Genomic DNA, 21,005 nt, shown 5'->3' with positions numbered 1-21,005 from the left:
TATATACACTACTTTTCCTAAGGCTGGTTTATGGTTCTGAATTTTAGAGGTCACAAAACTATTGAACTATTTATTCTATGAAACACAGAGAATTTAAATTGGTTTACGTCTTGAATGTGCATTTAAGTTAGATACTGTGGTAAATGTTGATTGTGCCATATGTTATGATATCATTGCAGCTAATGAAATGACTCATCTGGGATGGCTCATCTCCAAACTGCAGATCTAATAATAATCTTCTATTATTTGTATGTATGTTTCTTTGTTAATTCTTGGCTGTCATTCATGTTTCTCTTCCAGATTGAGAATCAGAGTATATGTCTGAATGAACAATTACCAAATGAACAGCTAAATATACTACAGTCTTAGGAACAATAATGAGACTTCCCATTCACAAAGGAAACTGTCATTGAGATACAGCTAAGTCCTGGCATAGTCATCAAGAATTCCAGTCAAGTGGGAAAAACAGTCACATGTGTTTCAAATTAAAGGATTATTCTACCAGTGGAAACATAAAAAAAAAAAAAAAAAAAAAAATATATATATATATATATATATATATATATATATATATTGTGAGGGATTAGCGTTTAGGATCGGTAGCAACCTGGGCATAAGCAGTCAGAGACAGTGACACTTGCGATAAAGTCTTTAGTCCAGGCTTTGCCTGGGTTTATATCCAAGCAAACAAAAGCAAAATACAGGCCTTAACATCAGGCAAACATAACGTAAACCCTGCTCGTCTGAGCGATTACTATACATGGAGCGTCCCTGTCTACACACTGGTAACAAATGGCTCCTGCACACCGCCAGCCAGGACTCTCAGACCTGCAAAGGTCTCAGCTCTCCCCCTGGCCCTGTAGGCCCAGGCTTTATAAGGCCTGGTACCAGCCCCACCTGGTACGTGGGAGTGACCATCCCACCCTTCACTTTGGTCACTCCAGAAAAAGCCGGCTTGGATTATGTGGCTTGGAGCCACTTACATACTACACCGTGTCAGTAAATTAATGCTACTGACACCATACTGCCGGCTTCCTCCACCGAGCCCAGGCTGCTCGGTGGAACGTACCTGGCCAAGTGCTCCCCAAAGCCTCATAGGAGAGCATCCTAGGCGAAATATATTTGCCCTCCAGCACTTTGCCGGTCACCTTCTCACAATATATATACAGTATATATATATATATATATATATATCTTTCAAATGTGAAACGTATTGAATGAGTTAATTGAACATCTGCATTCTAACTTTTTATATACTTAGCCCAAATAGATTAAACCTATGAAGTAACATTAAAGGGAACCTGTTACCTACCAACAACACCATAAACGAAGTTATGGTGCCATTTGGGGAGGTGACAGGTGCTGGATGATGTATTTTTTATGCTCACCTGTCCTCCCGATCCTGCGCTGTCACTCAGTGAAGTCCGTGTGCCAGATGAAATCTGACTCTTTTCAGATTGCTGTATGTACTCTCTTTCATAGTATGCACACTCTTCTATAGAGGTCTATGGGAGGACGCATGTATGGCAATCTGAAAAGAGTAAGATGTTTTTTTCGTGGGCTAATGGATTTCACCGGGTAACAACAGGGGATTGGGACAGCAGATGAGCATGAAAAATAAATCACCTGTCTTCCCCTTCACCTCCCTAAACAACACCATAACTTAGTACATGGTGCTGATGTGGAAGTGGCAACGCATTGAGGGGAGTTAACCTTTTTTCACAATATTGGTGCAAGTGTCAAAAACGAAACTTTTTGAAGGTTTACCTGGGCACTGGAACTTTTTTTAAAGGTGGGTGGGGCCAAGCATTAGAGGTGTGCTGCATACAGCTCATTAGATTTACCATAATTTAAACCAGAAAATAGCATAAATTATAGCTGAAACCTCTTTTGGCTTGTAGCTAGCAAAAGTTTCAGTCTGGCTCATGGAGGTGTCGCTAGATGGGATAAATGTATTACGAGGCTCTTAATATATTTGTTCTATTTACACGGTCACAAAGTTTACGAAGTAAATATGCCCCATTAACTTTACTTCCGTCCATGTACTGTGCATAACCCAGCTGTGCAAATCTTCAATATGGACCAATAAAAATCTATAAGCTGATATTGTACCTCTGTAAGCCTCTAATTCCATACAGAGGCATATAGATTTTTTCTCATACATTTATTTGAAAAACATGAGAGAAATAGATGCAATAGGTTCCAATGCCTATGTCTCTGTTAGGCCTCATTCACATCTGCATTAGGACTCCATTAGGGCTTTAAAGTTCTTCCATTTCTGGAACAGAGAAACTGAATTGAAATGGAAATAAACTATTGGGACCCTTGGCGGACTCTGAGGAAAGATCTCTGAGTCGCAAGGTTGACGCACATGCGTTGTATGGGGTAAGACAAAGCCTATTCTCAGAACACAGAGTTTGCCTTTTACCCAGACCAGGTTGAGAGCATGTACCCCCCTATCCCTCTCTCCCTTCACCCTCCTCTCTGTCTTCTTTCCTCTTCCTATTTTCTTTGATTTTCTTCAGTTTTAATTTTCTTTTTATTTCCTTTTATTTATTACAGTTTTATGTTCTCCAGTTTTGTGTTTTCCATTTAAGTTCTTGATGTTTCATCTATGTTGGGTAATTATTTTGTATACAGCCGAGAAGTCAAAAATACCTGCATTGTTTGGCCTTCTCAGACCATATACTGAAGTAATAGTGGATTTCTGATGTCTAATCTGTATCAGTTTATTATCTCAAGGGGGCATCTTTAGCACTATGTACATATTTTTAGCCTAATGCCCCGTAACACTGTATTTGTACTGATATTCATAAAAATTTCAATAAAGATTGATAAAAAAAAAAAAAAGAAATGGAAATTAACTGATATGCTTTATTCCCCATTGATTTCAATGGATTTGAAAAAAAGGAAAGGAAACGGAAAGCTTTCAGTTTGCTTCCTTTTCGTTTGCTGCCACACTGATACTAAATCTAAACTATCAGCAAGCCATTTCTGCGCTGTGCACGGCCAATTAGTGAATTACAAATGGTCTGCTGGAATAGATAGACATTAGTTGACATTTTGAACAGCCAGTAGATTGCAGGTCATCCCTTTCGTGTGGAAAAAGCTAAATGTCAGTGTCAAAATGGTTGCCTTTCAAATAATGAAAACTAAACCCTAAAATATTTGTTGAAAAACATCTTTGTTTTCAATACATACTTTGGAAAGAATTGGCTTGAAAACACTTAATTTACAGCAAGTCTCTATAGCCGCTAATCATGACCTTTAAATGTGCTTCGTAAGTGGCAATCAATCCTGACAATTCTATGCAGTCTTGATAATAACTGGATGTGCTGTATTTTTAAATATATGTATTATGTACAATTAATAATCACTGAAATTCCATGCTTCATTTTCTATGGCTGCAGATATTTATAAATCTAAATGGTTATAATTAGAGATGAGCGAGCGTACTCGGAAAAGCACTACTCGCTCAAGTAATGTGCTTTATCCGAGTATCGCTGTGCTCGTCCCCGAAGATTCGGGTGCCACTGCGGCTGACAGGTGAGTCGCAGCGGGGAGCAGGGGAGAGAGGGAGAGAAAGATCTCCCCTCCGTTCCTCCCCGCTCTCCCCTGCAGCTCCCCGCTCCGTGCCGGCACCCGAATCTTCAGGGACGAGCACAGCGATACTCGGATAAAGCAAATTACTCGAGCGAGTAGTGCTTTTCCGAGTACGCTCGCTCATCTCTAGTTATAATTAAATGGTGGAGATTCTAAAACCTACTACCGGAAAAATGATGACAATTGATATTTTGGACAATATGATAATATGGCTTTTGATTTCCTCACTGCAGTAACTGTATACATTTTAAACCCTGCCTACCTGCGGTAGCCAATGGCCGCATGATCTTGTCAATGATGCTGGCAAGCTTGTGTGGCCATTGGCTGGTGTTTCTAATGCATGGGATTACCACAATGTGGAAACCCAGTCTTAGGCCTTATTTACATGACCGTATATACGCGGCTATTTATCTGCATCCAAAGATCGGGCCAAAATTGCCACTATTTGAAGCATTGGATTCCAAGGTATTCATTCAGATTAGGGATTTTTGGCCACATAAAAAAACGCACTGGGAAGAATAGCACAATGGCGACCATTTTGAGTTGCTGATTTTATACACTGCGTCCAAAGATAGGTCTTGCCCTATCTTTTGCTGATATGCCGGAGGCTCCCATAAGCTTTTATGGGAGCTAAAAAAGGGAGGGGGAGGGAGTTTAGCAGCGTCCAACTCTGAGAAAACAAAGACAGCTGGCTCTATTTAAGCCTTAATAGGCATTCTGAGGATCTCTGCCGACTGAGGGATTTCCACACTGCAGCGTATTTTTTCACCAATACACCACAGCCGCCGTGTGAATGGATGAGAAAATGCAACTAAAGCTTGGGACTTGATTCTGGCTATTCTTCATTTATGTGATTTTTAGCCACGATCAGCCAAGCATAAAAATGCATCCGGTCGTGTGAAATAGGCAGACTGAGCAGAGAAAACCAATTAGAAAATAGCACTAATTATACACTGATTGGCTACTTTATTAGAGATACTCATCTAGTAGTACATTGGACCTCCTTTGGTCTTCAGAACCACAGCAATTCTTCATGACATTGACTCCACTGTGTGTTGAAACTGTTTTTCAGCAATTTTGTCCCAAGCAGACAGGATACCTTCTTGCAGTTGCCATTAATTGGATGGAGATATTGACATGTTCTGCACAGCTGACAAAAACGGTTCATGAATTTGTGCTGTTTGTGCCAAATTGTGACCCTCCCATCAACATGGTGTACCAGACACTTGGATTTATCTGGTGTTTTTCCACCTTTCAATGATCACATTTTTTTCTGCTGTTTTACTCACTACAGTTTTTCATTTCTGTTTCTTAGACGGCAATGTCAACTCAAACTATTATAGCCCATCCCTACTAATAAAACAATAAGTTGTGTATTCAGACATGTGCATGTTAGTTGGAACATCAACACTGCATTCAGATACAATTTGTTAGATTATGCACTACCTGGTCATCAGAATGATTCTTGACATTCTCCTTTGACAAGTTGTTTATGTCCACAAGCCTCCTCTTTGGCTGGATGTTCTTCCTTAGTCCTACAATTCTCAGCATACCCTTGACACTGCTGCATGTGAAAAGAGTTGACAGTTTTTTGAAATCTTGGTCCCGGCTAGGTTAGGACCAATGCTCGGGCCTTGTTTGAAGTTGCTTGGATTGTTTAATTTTCCCAGTCTAATGGATTTACACTAAAACTGATCCAAGGAAAACTTGCTCACTAGATTTAATGCTGCACTCTGATGTCATGTGTCTGAATTCCATACAAAGAAGCTCTAATCATGAAAGGGCAGGTATCTCTAATAAAGTTGCGGGTGTATAGTGAACTATTTACCTTATATTCTGAGTTAGATTTTCCTAGAGATTATATTTCAGATACGTATTTTGGATGCAGAACTATCACTATTTCGGTAGTTGAATTGTCTGCGGGTTATAAGTTTCTGGCATTTTCTGCTCTCGGCTCAGTGCTTGAGTCTGTGTGCAATGAAGAACATATTTTACATTACTTTGCAATGCTGATATATTCACATTTCTGAACATCTGATATAAAAAAGCCTACAGGCTTTTTCTTGCACCACACTTTGACTGCTTTGCGTGACCTTTGGTGAATGATTTTGGTGTCATTAGATTTGTGACATCCTTTTCGCTGTAAAATCCTACAATTTGAGTATGATACATTGAGTGACCTGTCAGACCAGATAAAAGTTCCTATGTGAAGTCTAGTGGCGCGGTTGTGCTTCAGCCAACAGCGCCGCTAGAGAGAGTCAAGTGTTACTAAGCGATGTTCATATCAAGTGCTTACCAGTTTGACTCTCGCCACATCCCCAAAATGTGGAAGACCAAGCCATGGATTGCGAACAGTTCAAGGCAAATCCTCAGCTCAACAGTTCTTAAAACATTTACAACCATGCCTCCAGACATTTTAACAATCTAGTATAAATATATATATATTCATACACACACACACACACACACACACATATATACCGGCATATTATATATATATATATATTATATTTATTTATATAAGAATAGACATCTCTCTACCTATATGTGTTAAAGCCCTCACTCACTTACTCACTGACTCACCACTAATTTTCTAACTTCCCAGTGTCTTGCAAACATGAAATTTCGCACCCCTACGTACGTACCTAATTTAACTCTCTAACTTCCCAGTGTTGTACGAACATGAAATTTGTCAGGACCATTCTTTAGGTCCTTCATAGGAAAAGTAAAGAGGATCACAACTCGATTATTCAATGCTAATTGCAAAAGTAAGTGCACCCCTATGTAATGTAACTTCTTGGTGTTGTACAAGCACGAAATTTGTCATGAGCATTCTTTAGGTCCTAAATAGGAAAAGTAAAGGGGTCACAACTTGATTATTCAATGCTAATTGCAAAAGTAAGTGCACCCCTATGTAATGTAACTTCCCAGTGTCCTAGAAGCGTGAAATTTAATACGAGCATTCTTTATGTCCTTAATAGGAAACGTAAAGGGGTCACAACTAGAGATGAGCGAGCACCAAAATGCTCGGATCCTCATTATTCGAGCTTTTCGTAAAATTTGAGAGCTCTATTCGAGTAACGAACGCTATTGACTTTAATGGAAGACTCGAGCATTTTTGTATGTGACGTGCGCAGCATCGCAGTGGGGAGGGGTCAAATCTGACACGTCAGTGGTGGAGAGGGGCCAAAACTGGGGCGGGGTCGAACATGGTGTGATGCTCGCTCGAGTAGTGAGCACCATCGAGTATGCTAATACTTGAACGAGCATCAAGCTCTGCAGAATACGTTCACTCAACTCTAGTCACAACTCAATTATTAAAGGCTAATTGCAAAAGTAAGTGCACCCCTATGTAATGTAACTTCCCAATGTTGTACAAGCGTGAAATTTGACACAACCATTCTTTAGATCCTAAATAGGAAAGGTAAAGGGATCACAACTCAATTATTCAATGCTAATTTTCAAATTTTTTTCCTAGTTCCCCTTTGTTTCTCCTCGCCTACTCTGATGTTAGTCTCTAGCTTCTGTTTCTACAGTTTAAGCCAATTGAAAATTGAATTCTTATAGCAAGCGCGTGGAAGTGTCGGATCAAAGGGCCTGGTGTCATGCTATAATATTCTCTATATGCAGCCACTAAGGAGGCACAGGAGGAACTCTTAGCAGATGTTTTTGTTGTTTTAAATGCTTTTACACCCGCCTTTTCAAAATTCCTAAGCCAGTATTGTGGTCCTGCGCGACCTGCTGTAAACCGGATGTTTCTTTTGACTGTATGTTTTAGGGCTCATGTCCACGGGCAAAATGAGATTTAAAATCCGCAGCGGATCTCCCGCGCGCGGATCCGCACCCCATAGGGATGCATTGACCACCCGCGGGTAGATAAATACCCGCGGATCGTCAATAAAAGTGATTTAAAAAAAAATGGAGCATGAAAAAATCTGGACCATGCTCCATTTTCATGCGGGTCTCCCGCGGGGACGGCTCCCGCGGGCTTCTATTGAAGCCTATGGAAGCCGTCCGGATCCGCGGGAGACCTAAAATAGGAATTAAAAGCATTTACTCACCCGCAGCGGGCCGCGAAGCTCTGCTCTTCCTCACGGCCGCATCTCCCTTGCTTCGGCTCGGCGGATGTGCCCGGCGCATGCGCGTGGCACGTCGACGACGTGCCGGCGACGTGCCGCCGGCGTCAGGAATTCATCCGCCGGCCGAAAATGAAGATCCGGCCGTGAGGAACAGCTGACCTTCCCCGCCCGCTACGGATAGGTAAATGCTTTTAAATTGCTATTTTCAGCGCTCATGTCCGCGGGGCAGGAGGGACCCGCTGCAGATTCTACATGTAGAATCTGCAGCGGATCTGATTTTCCCCGTGGACATGAGGCCTAAATGTGTAAAAATTTCAAAAATATATATTAGACATAAATAGGAAAAAAAGGGGGCCTCACTCGATTATTCAATGTTAATTGCAAAAGTAAGTGCACCCCTATGTAATGTAACCTTCCAGTGTCGTACAAGCGTGAAATTTGGCACTAGCATTCTATAGGTCCTAAATATGAAAAGTAAAGGGGTCACAGTTCAATTATTCAATGCTAAATGCAAAAGTAAGCGCACCCCCATGTAATATAACTTCCCAGTGTTGTACAAGCGTGAACTTTGGCGCAAGCATTCCTTAGGTCCTAAGTGAGGAGAATGGGAGGGGTGGCACATTCTGCAAAGTGACATCAGTACATGCAGCCTGAGGAGAATCTAAGACTCCTCTATGTGTATACATATTTTATTCCTCAGTTCCACTAAAGTAACCACGACTGTGCAAACAACACGTAAAACACCTGTATCAAATAAACTGGGTGAAGCCAGGTATATCAGCTAGTATATATATATATATATATATATATATATATATATAATATATCAGTATTTTGGGGAAGTCGAGCAGTAGCTTAAAAAAAAATTCATTAAATCTGGAAGTATGCCTTCCAGTCAATCTGCAATAGACTGACTATTTTCTAGTCTTAAAAATGTGCCTAGCCTGCTGCTTGAAGGAGACTGAGACATTTGTGAAATGGTAAAGTATTTCAAGAACACTTGTAATGTCAAAGAGTGAAAGTTCCTTGGTTGACACTTAACCTTCCTAAAGTATTACAGGCTCTGCAGATAGCACAAAGCTCTGTCTGTATATTATTTGTAGCTTTAGGAATTACTACAATTTGCAGTATGTGTACTTTTTCATTTACTCCATTAATGCTGCAGGCATAGCAGAGGATAGAGGAGAGTTCACTGCACTTTCAAGCTGTAATTCATTTTGGACTTAGTTTGGTGTGCAGTTATGTAGCCAGTGAATGTCAACATGGCTGCATCTGATGTAGTGCCCTTAAGACATACAATTTTGCATTTGTGTTAAAACACAGCTGCCTCATGACTAGTTATTCTACTGCAGGGTTTTTCATTATAACAAGAGAGATAAGTAAAGAATGCTTCAGTGCGCTAAGGGCTAGCCACAAATTATCTCAGAAAATTATTAGTTACTCAGTTAAATAATAAATTTATTGCAGGCTGTCAGTAAATATGTATCACTGTTGCTCTTGGCATAATATACAGTTCTTATATTGTATTGCTGAATGATTTTTAATGGCTAATTACTGATATTACAGATGGAAAAAAGAAACTAGAAGGAGAGAATAGAGTTTTAAAAAGCAAATTGAAGTGCTTGCAATGAAGATGTTAACTAAGTACTCAAAAAAGCATAAAAAAATAAAAACAACAAATACTATAAAAAAATTCCAGTAGCTATCTCTTCAATCCCCCACAGGTCCCACACAAATGGGTCATCAGCATTTACATGCTGTACTCCTGGTATCATTGCTCAGCAGTGGGAGCCTTGATGTTAGTAGTATGAAACATGACCACTGAGGCTGTAATGTGCAGTTGGGTGGTAAATCGCATGGCAATAAGGCAAGCAGAGGCAAGATCAATTTGCAGCAAAACTTAACATTCCATAGGAGGGCATATGACTTAAATGTTACATGCAAATGGCATCAACCAGGCCTCTTGGCCACATTAAGTGGCAATACACAACCACTTGCAGCCTCAAAGGTTAACCTTTTCCAATCCAATTTGTATCCTGGTTTTCCTGGGGGGCTTACTCTTTTTCTGCTGCTATACAACGGCGCTATATGCTGGCTAAAGCCGGTACTGCATGAGGTGACACGTTGGATAGGCTCCAACAGCAGAGAGGCTGGCAATATACAGTAAAAGAACCCCGATGGACGTCTTTCAACATCTGAGCTGTACAGCCTTAAATCATAATGTCTTCAGAGGTCAGACAGTGGATTGGAAAGGGTTAACAAATATACAAGATCTATAATTGTTCTATAGTCCAGAGAAGGAACTCCTTGGTGCAGGGACAATGTTCTCAGCCACCCAACAGCATCTTCAACTACTGGTGACAACCACCCCTACTACATTCTATTGTAGAATCCCTCTACTATGCAGACTGTGTTGTAGCAGGCCGCACTTGCAGGGAGTACCCATGCAAACTCTACATATCACGCTGAACAGAATTCCAGTCTTTGAATCCATCTCTTACTCTTTAGCTGGAGGGATGGAAGAGGTTAGCAGTGTTTTTTTTTATTATATAGCATTAACATTTACTGTTTTTATTTTTTGAAAAAACGGAAAACTTCTTTAAGCAGGTTAAAGCTAGGGTCACCCTTGCTTTATATTGGAGCACATTTTAATGAATTGTAAAACAAAAGATCTCTATTCCCGACCAAAAGAGTATGTTTTCCTATCTTATTTTGTTTGATTAAAGTCATTCATTGTAAAATTGATTGCAAAATGGATTGAGAAATTGATAAATTTTTTCATTAGTTTTGAAAGTCTTATTTAATTTATTGAAATCTTAAAGGGGTTGTCCCGCGCCGAAACGGGTTTTTTTTTAATTCAATAGGCCCCCCGTTCGGCGCGAGACAAACCCAATGCATGTGTTAAAAAAAAAAAAATGTTTAGTACTTACCCGAATCCCCGCGCTGCGGCGACTTCTTCCTTACCTTACTAAGATGACCGCCAGGATCTTCACCCACGATGCACCGCGGGTCTTCTCCCATGGTGCACCGTGGGCTCTGTGCGGTCCATTGCCGATTCCAGCCTCCTAATTGGTTGGAATCGGCACACGTGATGGGGCAGAGCTACGATGACGACGCGGGACCAGCTCTCCGGCACGAGCGGCCCCATTCACCAGGGAGAAGACCGGACTGCGCAAGCGCGTCTAATCGGGCGATTAGATGCTGAAATTAGACGGCACCATGGAGACGAGGACGCCAGCAACGGAACAGGTAAGTGAATAACTTCTGTATGGCTCATAATTAATGCACGATGTACATTACAAAGTGCATTAATATGGCCATACAGAAGTGTATAACCCCACTTGCTTTCGCGGGACAACCCCTTTAAGCATTTCATATAGCTTTACAAGCAGACTAAGCTGACAGGCGCTAAAAGAGAAAGCAACTAAGAAGGGTAGCTAACTCAAACCAGAGAGTATGGTGATGCCAAGAAAGTTGTGGGACTGAAGAAATGAGAGATCTTCAGTCATTGAGAGCAGAGGCCTTACTACAGAGTGAGATTGTCTTATTCTATGTATTGTTGCATGTGATTCAGAGTTATGCCAGTCTGTGTGGCGGTCCTGCATAGGCAATGGAACCCTTCTGACTAAAGACTGCAATGCTACATTCTGATACATCATTGCTGGTTCATTGAAGCGTAAAGACATATCTTTTTTGGGCAATAAGCCTAGGTGTAAAAGACTGTTTCAGAGGGACTTTGAATCCTATGGTACCCAGGGTACTGGTAGATAGAAGTTATAAGGATTATTGCTAAAATGACAATTCCCTTTGAGCAGGATTGTGTAACAGAGTAAATGGTAATCAAACTTTGCCATTAATTGTAGATATATTTAAATATAGTGACCGAGCCCCAGAATAACCCTTGATAGTTACTGACATTCGGGGTCAGACAAGAAAACATTAGAAGGCTGAATAATCCATTTCCATTTAAATATGTAACCATTTGCCCTCTGTTGGTAAAAAAGCAGTTTAATGTTACGTTTAAATATTGTGCTCTCCTATGGAGAGAAAAAGCAATATGTAATTAATATTTCTGCTTGGTAAGAGTTTGATTTGCCCGCGTTAAATTTTCTCCACCTCTGTATGTTGCTGCTGCACCATCATAAACCATTCGTGTGCATGTTACACTTACTTTACTAACTTTTCACATATATTACATCTCACATTTAACATAGATTGGTCAAGTGTGGTTAGTTATAATATACCTGTAATAATCCTGGGGGGATAGAGTAGCTTAGTGGTTAATAGCTAGTATCTCAGGTAGCCTAGGGGGAAGGTAGAGGTTAAAATTGATAAAAATTATACATGATTAGGTTAATATCGAATATTATTTTACATATGGGGGGTATCCTCTTTGGGAGGACCCCTACAACCTTTGCAGCTCTTCCCGGATCCAGTGGATGCCATCGGGCATAGGAATAGCACAAAGGGAATATCCTCATAATAAAGGTGAGGCAGCCGGTATCTCAGAGTGCCGCGCTTTCCACACCAGGTGAGAATACATAAAGAACTTCTTTTATCTGTGGCGCTCTCCATTTCTTTCTGAAGATTTCTAGGTTTGTTTAGTGATTAACAGTTATTATATATTTTACTTTTGTATTAAACTGTTCAGAGGCAGGTTTCCGGGTAGTAGAATCCCATGTGTATGTGAGCTGTCTTATCAGCTATTATAGTTATTGTATTATAGACTTCATACTACAATCTTTTTTTTATAATTGAGAAAAAATCTTGGATCAGAACGGTTATTAGGCTTTCTTTCAACAAAAAGTTACAAGTATGTCTAATTTTTAATCATTTCTGCATGCTGTGTTACTTCATATGGTGGAAACTAGAGATGAGCGAGTACCCAAATGCTCAGGTCCTCGTTATTAGAGTTGAGCTCTTCTTAAAATTTGAGAGCCTTATTCGAGTAACGAACCCCATTGACTTCAATGTGAGACTTGAGCATTTTTTATGGGACCTGCCGGTTGCCGAGCTTTTTTTTTTTTTTTAAATCTCTCTCTCTTCTCCACCAAGCCAGCCACAAACTACCGTTGACGTGCGCAGCGGGGAGGGGTCAAAACTGACACGTTGCAGCGGGGAGAGGTCAAAACTGGGGCGGGGTCGAACACGGCGTGATGCTCGCTCGAGTAGTAGGCACCATCGAGTATGCTAATACTTGAACGAGCATCAAGCTCAGAAGAGTACGTTCGCTCAACTCTAGTAGAAACCTAATATTTTGCCTACCATAAGAGAAATCTTTTATATTGTTTGGCAATTGGCAAAATCCATAATCTGATTTAATTTTTAATATATTTTCCTATAGAATTCCACCAAGCCAAGTGCCTTTTTATTTTTGTTATGTAAAACAGAAGAAAGTACAACCTCTAACATTTTTGTTGTGTTTTGTATCTTGGATATACATGAGGATGAAAATTCGTAAGATCTGAAATAACATGTAATTATATTCTGTACTAACATCTTTGGTGATTCAACAGTGACATGTTTATTTGAAATAGCGTAATCCTTTTGGAGACTGCAAACCAGAGCCACATCTGTTATTTTCCTTGTGCGGCAGAACCAGAATAACAGAACATTGAACTCAAAAATTCAAGTCTCATTGATATGTAAAGGAAAATATAGAGCTTAATGCAACAGCTGAAATTAAATGTGCAGCTCTGTTGATAGTTTTCTTTAACTGCATGGTTTAACCCATTTTTATTCTTCAATATATAGCCCAGATTATTTTACTATTCATTTTACTAACAGTCTTGAAATGACTATCCTTTATAATTGTTACCTTTGTTAACATACAAATGCAAATGTATGGGGAGAGAAATGCAAGAATGAAATATTTTAGAAGTTAGCATCACAGGGTAGAATGGGGATTCCAGAAATCCCCAAAGTGAAGCATCCTATGGTAATCTGCTAAGCACCAATTGCTTTTTTGAAAGTTGAAATTTCTATAACACATTGATGTGTCTGACTTTACATCAAATCTACTTGATATTTCCCCTTGCTTAATGAAAGAAAGGCAGCAGTTCTTGCTATATAAACGAAGGTAGGGAATTAAGCCATTTCTAGTACTGTTCCATACAATGTAGGGTGCAGGCTGTTTCTTACAGCTGTTACCCAGCCACAGCAGCTCTGACAAGCTACATTGCTCATCGGTGCTGTTAACGCTTTAAATGCCACTGTCAGAATTGACAGCGGCATTTAAAGCGTTAACAGTTCCGATGAGTGGCATGGCTTCTGGAGCCGCTGCGGCCCAGTGTCAGCTGTAAGGAAAAAGTCTGCATCCGACATTCGGGGGTCCTGTACGGCCTCCCTCTATAAGATCGTGGGATGCCGTGTGGTTGTCACGGTAGCCGGGGGCCTTCTGAAAGGCCCTAGGGCTGCCTATGCAGAGTGCCTATCAAGCCATGCCTATGGCACGGAGTGATAGAATGCCGGTCCGATTGCTGCACAGTATGATATAATGCTACAGCAATACATCATATTGCAGGAATATGTTGCAGTTGGTGATGTGACAGCGGTTCTGGATATTCCAGCAGCTGACAGATGGAAACTGAGGTCAAATTTTATATTTTATAAAAAATAAACTTTATTTAATGGAACTTTGTGCTCCATTAGAGGGCACTAGTACTTTTGAAAGTTTAGTAACTCAACTGGAAATGCACATTAACAATACATCTCATCTTGGACCAGCAAGGTACTTATATCCCACTTTATACCTGTCTGCAGTACTACATACGCTCTTTCGGGAGGTCCACAGCACACATACAAATATCCTGGCCTCAGTGTACCATAGGTGCTATTTGCACATAATATAGACCGTAACTCTCATCTATACGTAATTTCAGAGCTGCGTCTACTCATGGGCTGAGTGCACTGTAGGTGCAAAACAGTTGCACTAAATGCAGTATATCACTTCCATGCCATGTAACTTCTCTACATGCATAGCCCATCTGTGAAGTATGCTGCAATGCTGGTACATACATTTACATAGCCAGAAGTTAACTCTCCCTGGTAATTGTCCTCTGTGTTACCAGTACATATATCAGCATATACAACTGGCCACCACATAAGTCTTAACCTAGCAGTTAAATACATCCATCATAGTCCAATTAGTCCATCAAGTTTGCACACAGTTAAAGGAGATGTCCCGAGGCAGCAAGTGGGTCTATACACTTCTGCATGGCCATAATAATGCACTTTGTAATATACATTGTGCATTAATTATGAGCCATACAGAAGTTATAAAAAGTTTTATACTTACCTGCTCCGTTGCTGGCGTCCTCGTCTCCATGGTGCCGACTAATTTTCGCCCTCCGATGGCCAAATTAGCCGCGCTTGCGCAGTCCGGGTCTTCTCCTCTTCTCTATGGGGCTCCGTGTAGCTCCGTGTAGCTCCGCCCCGTCACGTGCCGATTCCAGCCAATCAGGAGGCTGGAATCGGCAATGGACCGCACAGAAGCCCTGCGGTCCATGAAGACAGAGGATCCCGGCGGCCATCTTCAGCAGGTGAGTATGAAGACGCCGGACCGCCGGGATTCAGGTAAGCGCTGTGCGGGTGGTTTTTTTAACCCCTGCATCAGGGTTGTCTCGCGCCGAACGGGGGGGGGGTTTAAAAAAAAAAAACCCGTTTCGGCGCGGGACATCTCCTTTAATTGTCAGAGGCCAGCTTCACACATCTTCCAGTTATTGATATCCTGGGCTTAAATCCAGTGTGCTGTCTTCTTTTGGAAACTGGTTCCGTGTAGGAAGGAAGCCGTGCTCTCCTTCCACGCGTTCTTCTTCTTTCCCGATCATGGCTTGTCACTCCGTCACTTGAATTCATGAATGGGTGTGAGTGAGAGCTGCCTCTGATTGGCTCAGCGCAGGGACCAATCAGGGACAGCTCTCACTCCCATCCACTCACACCCACTGCCGGCCGGCCGCGCTGAACTCCGTCTGCCGGGACAAGGTGAGTATTTTTATTTATTTATTTTTTTTTTACACATTTCTGGATGAATTGCAGGGAAGAGCTTATATATTTAAGCCCTTCCCGACAATTCATTGTGAGATCGCCCGCAGCGCATTGCTTTCAATGGAGCCGGCTGTATTGCCGGCTCCATTGAATTCAATGTGCTGGACAGCTGCGGCCCGTTTCTATTGAAACGTGGCTAGGAGCAGTTTTTTCGGGCGATTTTTCGGCCCCGATCACGCGATTTGCGGATGCGCATCCGTCATGCGATCTGCAAATCGCGGCAAAAAACGCCCGTGTGACTAAGGCCTTAGATCTATGCTTGTAAAAGCATAAAAACAAAAAATATCAACAAACAAATTATAGTATATTTGGCTGAAGGGAGACAATGTCCATCTAGTTCAGCCTGTTTCCAACCCCCCCTTGTTGATCCAGAGGAAGGCAAAAAAAACCCCAATGAGGCAGAAGCCAATTTAGCACATTTAAGGGGAAAAATTCCTTCCCTCTCCACAACGGCAGTCAGAATAATCCCTGGATGAACGTTTTGAAAATCCCTATCTGACTCCAAGACCCGGATCAACAACCCTGCTGGTTATTTAATGTCTGTATCCAGTAATATCATAGCGCTCTAAAAAGACGTCTAGTCCCCTCTTAAACTCCTCTTCATCATGAACTCGTTTTTAATCACATTATTTGTAATGTCACATTAACAATCTTAAACACAATGTTTTCTTCTTATAGGATTTTAAGACTTTTGTAGTGTCTACGATAAAACGGAAGATGAAAGAATTATTGTCATAGGAATTTACTTGAGGGGTCAAGAAGACTTTAGCACACAGTACAGGCTGAAGCCTGTAGGGATATCTATCTTGCTGAGTGATTATTGAGTCTAGATCTTTTATTGTCTCTGTTTGTGAACTAGAGCTGTCACCGAAAGACTGAGCATGCTGTTGAAATGAAAACGGCCTCAAGAAAAACAAATGGGATGAACGTTAAAAAGATATTTAGGAGGTGACATAACATAGTAAAAAATGGGAAGTGAGAAGGGACTTTTTGTCACAAACCTAACAATTCCAAGTCCAAATTGAAACAGAGCACTAAATAAAGGTAAATTAATTGTTCAGGCAATGGGTCGGGTTGTGAATGTATATCCTCAGAATAATTTCTTACAGTGGGAAGCCGCACTACTTCAAAGCATGCATTTTTCAACACTACAATGTTGCAATAACCTAAACAGTGAACAGAAGCAATTTTCTATGCCAAAAGAGGTATAATAAATAAATCATTATAAACCTCCTTTGCATTTAATGAGGGTTATACACATGCTGAAAAGTCTAGCTCCCACTAATCTGCCTCTCAGGGTATTACAATAAAATGCTATTAGAAGGGACAACAAGATTGTTATTTGTTTTCTTAGAGTCAAAAGTCATCTCTAAATGCTTTGACGGAGAATGACAGCACATGCCTAACAGCACAAGGCATAGCAAGTGTAACAAGGTTTAGTATACAGTTAGCTGGAGGATTATTCAATTACCAGACACATTGCAAGGGTCAAAGGGTCAGAAAGTATTTACTAGATCATTCCCTCCACATTCTTTACCGTCTTATGAAATCGTAAAAAGTAGTTAACGCTTTAAAGACTTCTATCAAAACCTGTTAGTATTGGCCTATCTGAATATATGAGGTATATGCTGTAAATCGTGTTTTCATTGTGTTTTATGCACCTATCTCGATATAATCAGTAATCAGCTTTAAAATCTGCATAAAATGATATTTGGCAGTCATTTGTATAGGATATAAGAGGGTGTACTATGATTAAGGCATTTACACAATTTGCACAACAGATGGCATGTGACTTCATTGTACTGCATGTTGCAAGATGTTGAAAGCAGCTCATCTGATCTGGTGGTTAGCTCTAGGCATTGCTTCATTAGGAAATTCTCCTATAATGATCTAGCCACCACCTAATATTCTTTTAAAATGTTCTTCAAATACTGACACTTTATATGCCATGCTTCAAATCATTAGCTAAAAGCCTTCATTTTTCTTTAGTACGAACATACGCAACACAAATATAAAAAGTATATTCACCTTTATCCAGACTTTTCGACCCATCTATCACTGAGGGAACCACAAAGTGACTCCTCATTGAAAGGATTATTACCACCACAGCAAGTTATCCCCTATCCACAGGGAATCCACTATCCATAGGAAATAAGTTGCTGATTCACAGGTGTCCAACCACTGGACCCCTGTCAATCCAGAGAATGAGTCATAGAATGATAGAGTTGGAAGGGACCTCCAGGGTCATCGGGTCCAACCCCCTGCTCAATGCAGGATTCACTAAATCATCCCAGACAGATATTTGTCCAGCCTTTGTTTGACCACTTCCATTGAAGGAGAACTCACTACCTCCCATGGTAACCTGTTCCACTGATTGATCACCCTCACTGTCAAAAAGTTTTTTCTAATATCTAGAGACAATGTCCACCACTGCCCACACTTTATGACCTACTGAATGAAGCCTAAAGTCTCAGGTCCTAAAGTGTGGGCAGTGGTGGACGTCCATGTGTGCCTTGCTTCATTCACTAAAATGGGATAACAGGAGATAGCGGACGTGAAATGCTTGGCACACTCCAGTGGTCCCACTGAAGTCAATAGAGCAGAGGCGCACATCTACATCCTGCACTGCCCATTCTCTGAATCAGTGGGGGTATCAGCGGTCAGACTCTTGGCGATCATCAAGTTATCACTTATACTGTGTATGGGAATAATTTACAGTGGTGGGAATAACCCTTTAAGCTTATAATGCCTCTCACTGAAATCAAGGGGAATAGATAGCTATGGTTGACATGGCTTAATGCTATGCCTAATAGAAGGGAGCACTAAACATTTGCCTCAGAATGTCTAGATAAAATATTTTGAAAGAGATTATCCAGAGCAGATGATGCAGTAAAACAACATATTGAATTAGGAACACATTTAGCGCTCCTTCACAATGTTTACATGTGGCTTTGGTAGCATTTTGAATATGCATTATTTTCTAGCATCTTTAAAATTCTTTCGAGAATCATGTGGAGAAAAACACCAGAAAAACTCCATACCCAGGACATACTGTATTTTGAAAAAAAAATCACTAACTCCAAAAATGTTACAAAAAAAACTTTATAAAGACTGTTTAATCAGATGTTAAAGACTAGAGATGAGCGAGCATACTCATCCGAGCTTGATGCTCGTTCGAGTATTAGGGTGCTCGAGATGCTCGTTACTCGAGACGAGCACCACGCGGTACTCGTCTCGATTAAACGAGCACTGACCATTGAATTCAATGGATCCGGCAATACAGCCGGCTCCATTGAAAGCAATGGGCTGCCGGCGAGCGCGGGATGAATTTTCGGGAAGGGCTTAAAAATATAAGCCCTTCCCTGAAAATCATCCTAAAATGTGTAAAAATAAAAAAAAAATGTATACTCACCTTTCCGCTGCAGCCGGAGTTCAGCCGCGTCTGGCCGGCAGTTCTTCTGAACTGCACTGAGTAGTATTCAGCAGCCGGGGATTTAAAATTCCAGCCTGCTGAATGAGCTGCCTCTGATTGGTCACAGCCTCACCAATCAGAGGCAGCTCTCACTCACACCCATTCATGAATGGGTGAGTGAGTGCTGCCTCTGATTGACTCAGCGCAGGGACCAATCAGAGGCAGCACTCACCCATTCATGAATTCATGCATGGGTGTGAGTGAGAGCTGCCTCTGATTGGTGAGGCTGTGACCAATCAGAGGCAGCTCATTCAGCGGGCGGGGATTTTAAATCCCCGGCTGGTGATAGATCAGCAGTTCAGCACCACAGTGCAGGGGACAGCAGGAGAAGACGCGGCTGTGCCCCAGCAGCTGAAGGGAGGTGAGTATCTATTTTTTTTTTATCACTTTTAATTCATTTCCAGGGAATGGCTTATATGTAAAGCTCTTCCCTGAAAAAGAATTCAGGTGTGCCAGCAGACCATTGTCTTCAATGGAGTCGCCGGCAGCAGCGAGAAAAATCTTTCTTTTTCAGGGAAGGGCTTATATGTAAAGTCCTTCCCTGAAAAGGAATGCAGGTAGCCAGCAGGCCATTGTTTTCAATGGAGCCGCCGGCAGCAGCCGCGGCTCCATTGAAAGCAATGCGTGCATTCCCTATGGTGCACGCATGTCCTATCTTTGCAGGCACGCACCTGCAAAGTACGGACATGTGCACACACCATAGGGAATGCAGTGTTGTAAATACAAGCGTGTTTTGGTGCGTGCGTATGCACGCACCAAAACACGCTCGTCTGAACGCACCCTTAAGGATGATTTTCAGGTAAGGGCTTATATTTTTAAGCCCTTCCCGAAAATTCATCCCGCGCTCGCCGGCAGCCCATTGCTTTCAATGGAGCCGTCTGAACTCCGGCTGCAGCGGAAAGGTGAGTACCAATGAAAACCTTAGCGGAGCACCAGTCATATACAAAAATGCTCGAGTCGCCCATTGACTTCAATGGGGTTCGTTACTCGAAACAAACTCTCGAGCATCACTGAAAGTTCGACTCGAGTAATGAGCACCCGAGCATTTTGGTGCTCGCTCATCTCTATTAAAGACTAAATAACACAGTGACAAATGTCAATGAAAATGCCACAAAAATGCTGCCAACACTTGTGTTGGAATCGAGCCTTAGGTGGTAATTAGAGATGAAAGAATTGAATTGCTCGATTTGAGTTTCATTGATTGATTTGCAATTCACCAGTTATAAGGAACCATTAGTTGAATCCATATTGCCAGTCTGACATTTGCTTTTAGAAAAAAGTGAATGATAGTTGAATTTATTTACTCATTGGTGGCCAAAAGTTGCAATTTTGGCACACATCAAAATTGTACATTTTTCAGCATTTATACCACATCCCAGCACGTTTTCAAAAAGGGGGCAGGGCCCAGCTTTAAGGAGGAGGGTGACGCATGTCTCATCACATTTATTATAATCTACATCTGAAACTGGCATAGATTATAGTAAAAATTTCTTCCCTCTTGGAGCTGGCATAGGTTCTCATCGAGCTCACAATAGTGCTCGATGCACCTCTTAATACATTTGTCAGTCACAACAGAGCTTACTTAGACTGATATGTGGGAAGTCTGTATAGGTAACGAAGCCCCACTGCATTTTATGGATTGGTAACAAATTAGCAAAGTAAGTTACCATATGTACTCAAGTATTAGCCGACCCGCGTATAAGCTGAGTCAATAAGTTTTACCACAAAAAATTGGTAAAACCTATTGACTCGAGTATAAGCCTAGCTATACTCGAGTATATAGTAGGTAAAAAAAAAAGCAATAC

General features: G+C 41.2%; 1 protein-coding gene across 2 annotated transcripts in view; it reads right to left on the bottom strand.

The window, feature by feature from the left end:
- The window catches only part of SYT1 (synaptotagmin 1), a 565,005-nt gene that overhangs the window by 125,309 nt on the left and 418,691 nt on the right, over nt 1-21,005 (bottom strand). The window lies entirely within an intron of this gene.

This window comes from Eleutherodactylus coqui, chromosome 2 (assembly GCF_035609145.1).
Source record: "Eleutherodactylus coqui strain aEleCoq1 chromosome 2, aEleCoq1.hap1, whole genome shotgun sequence".
In the NCBI taxonomy this organism is placed as follows: Eukaryota; Metazoa; Chordata; class Amphibia; order Anura; family Eleutherodactylidae; genus Eleutherodactylus; species Eleutherodactylus coqui.
This window is presented reverse-complemented; position numbering and strand designations above follow the sequence as displayed.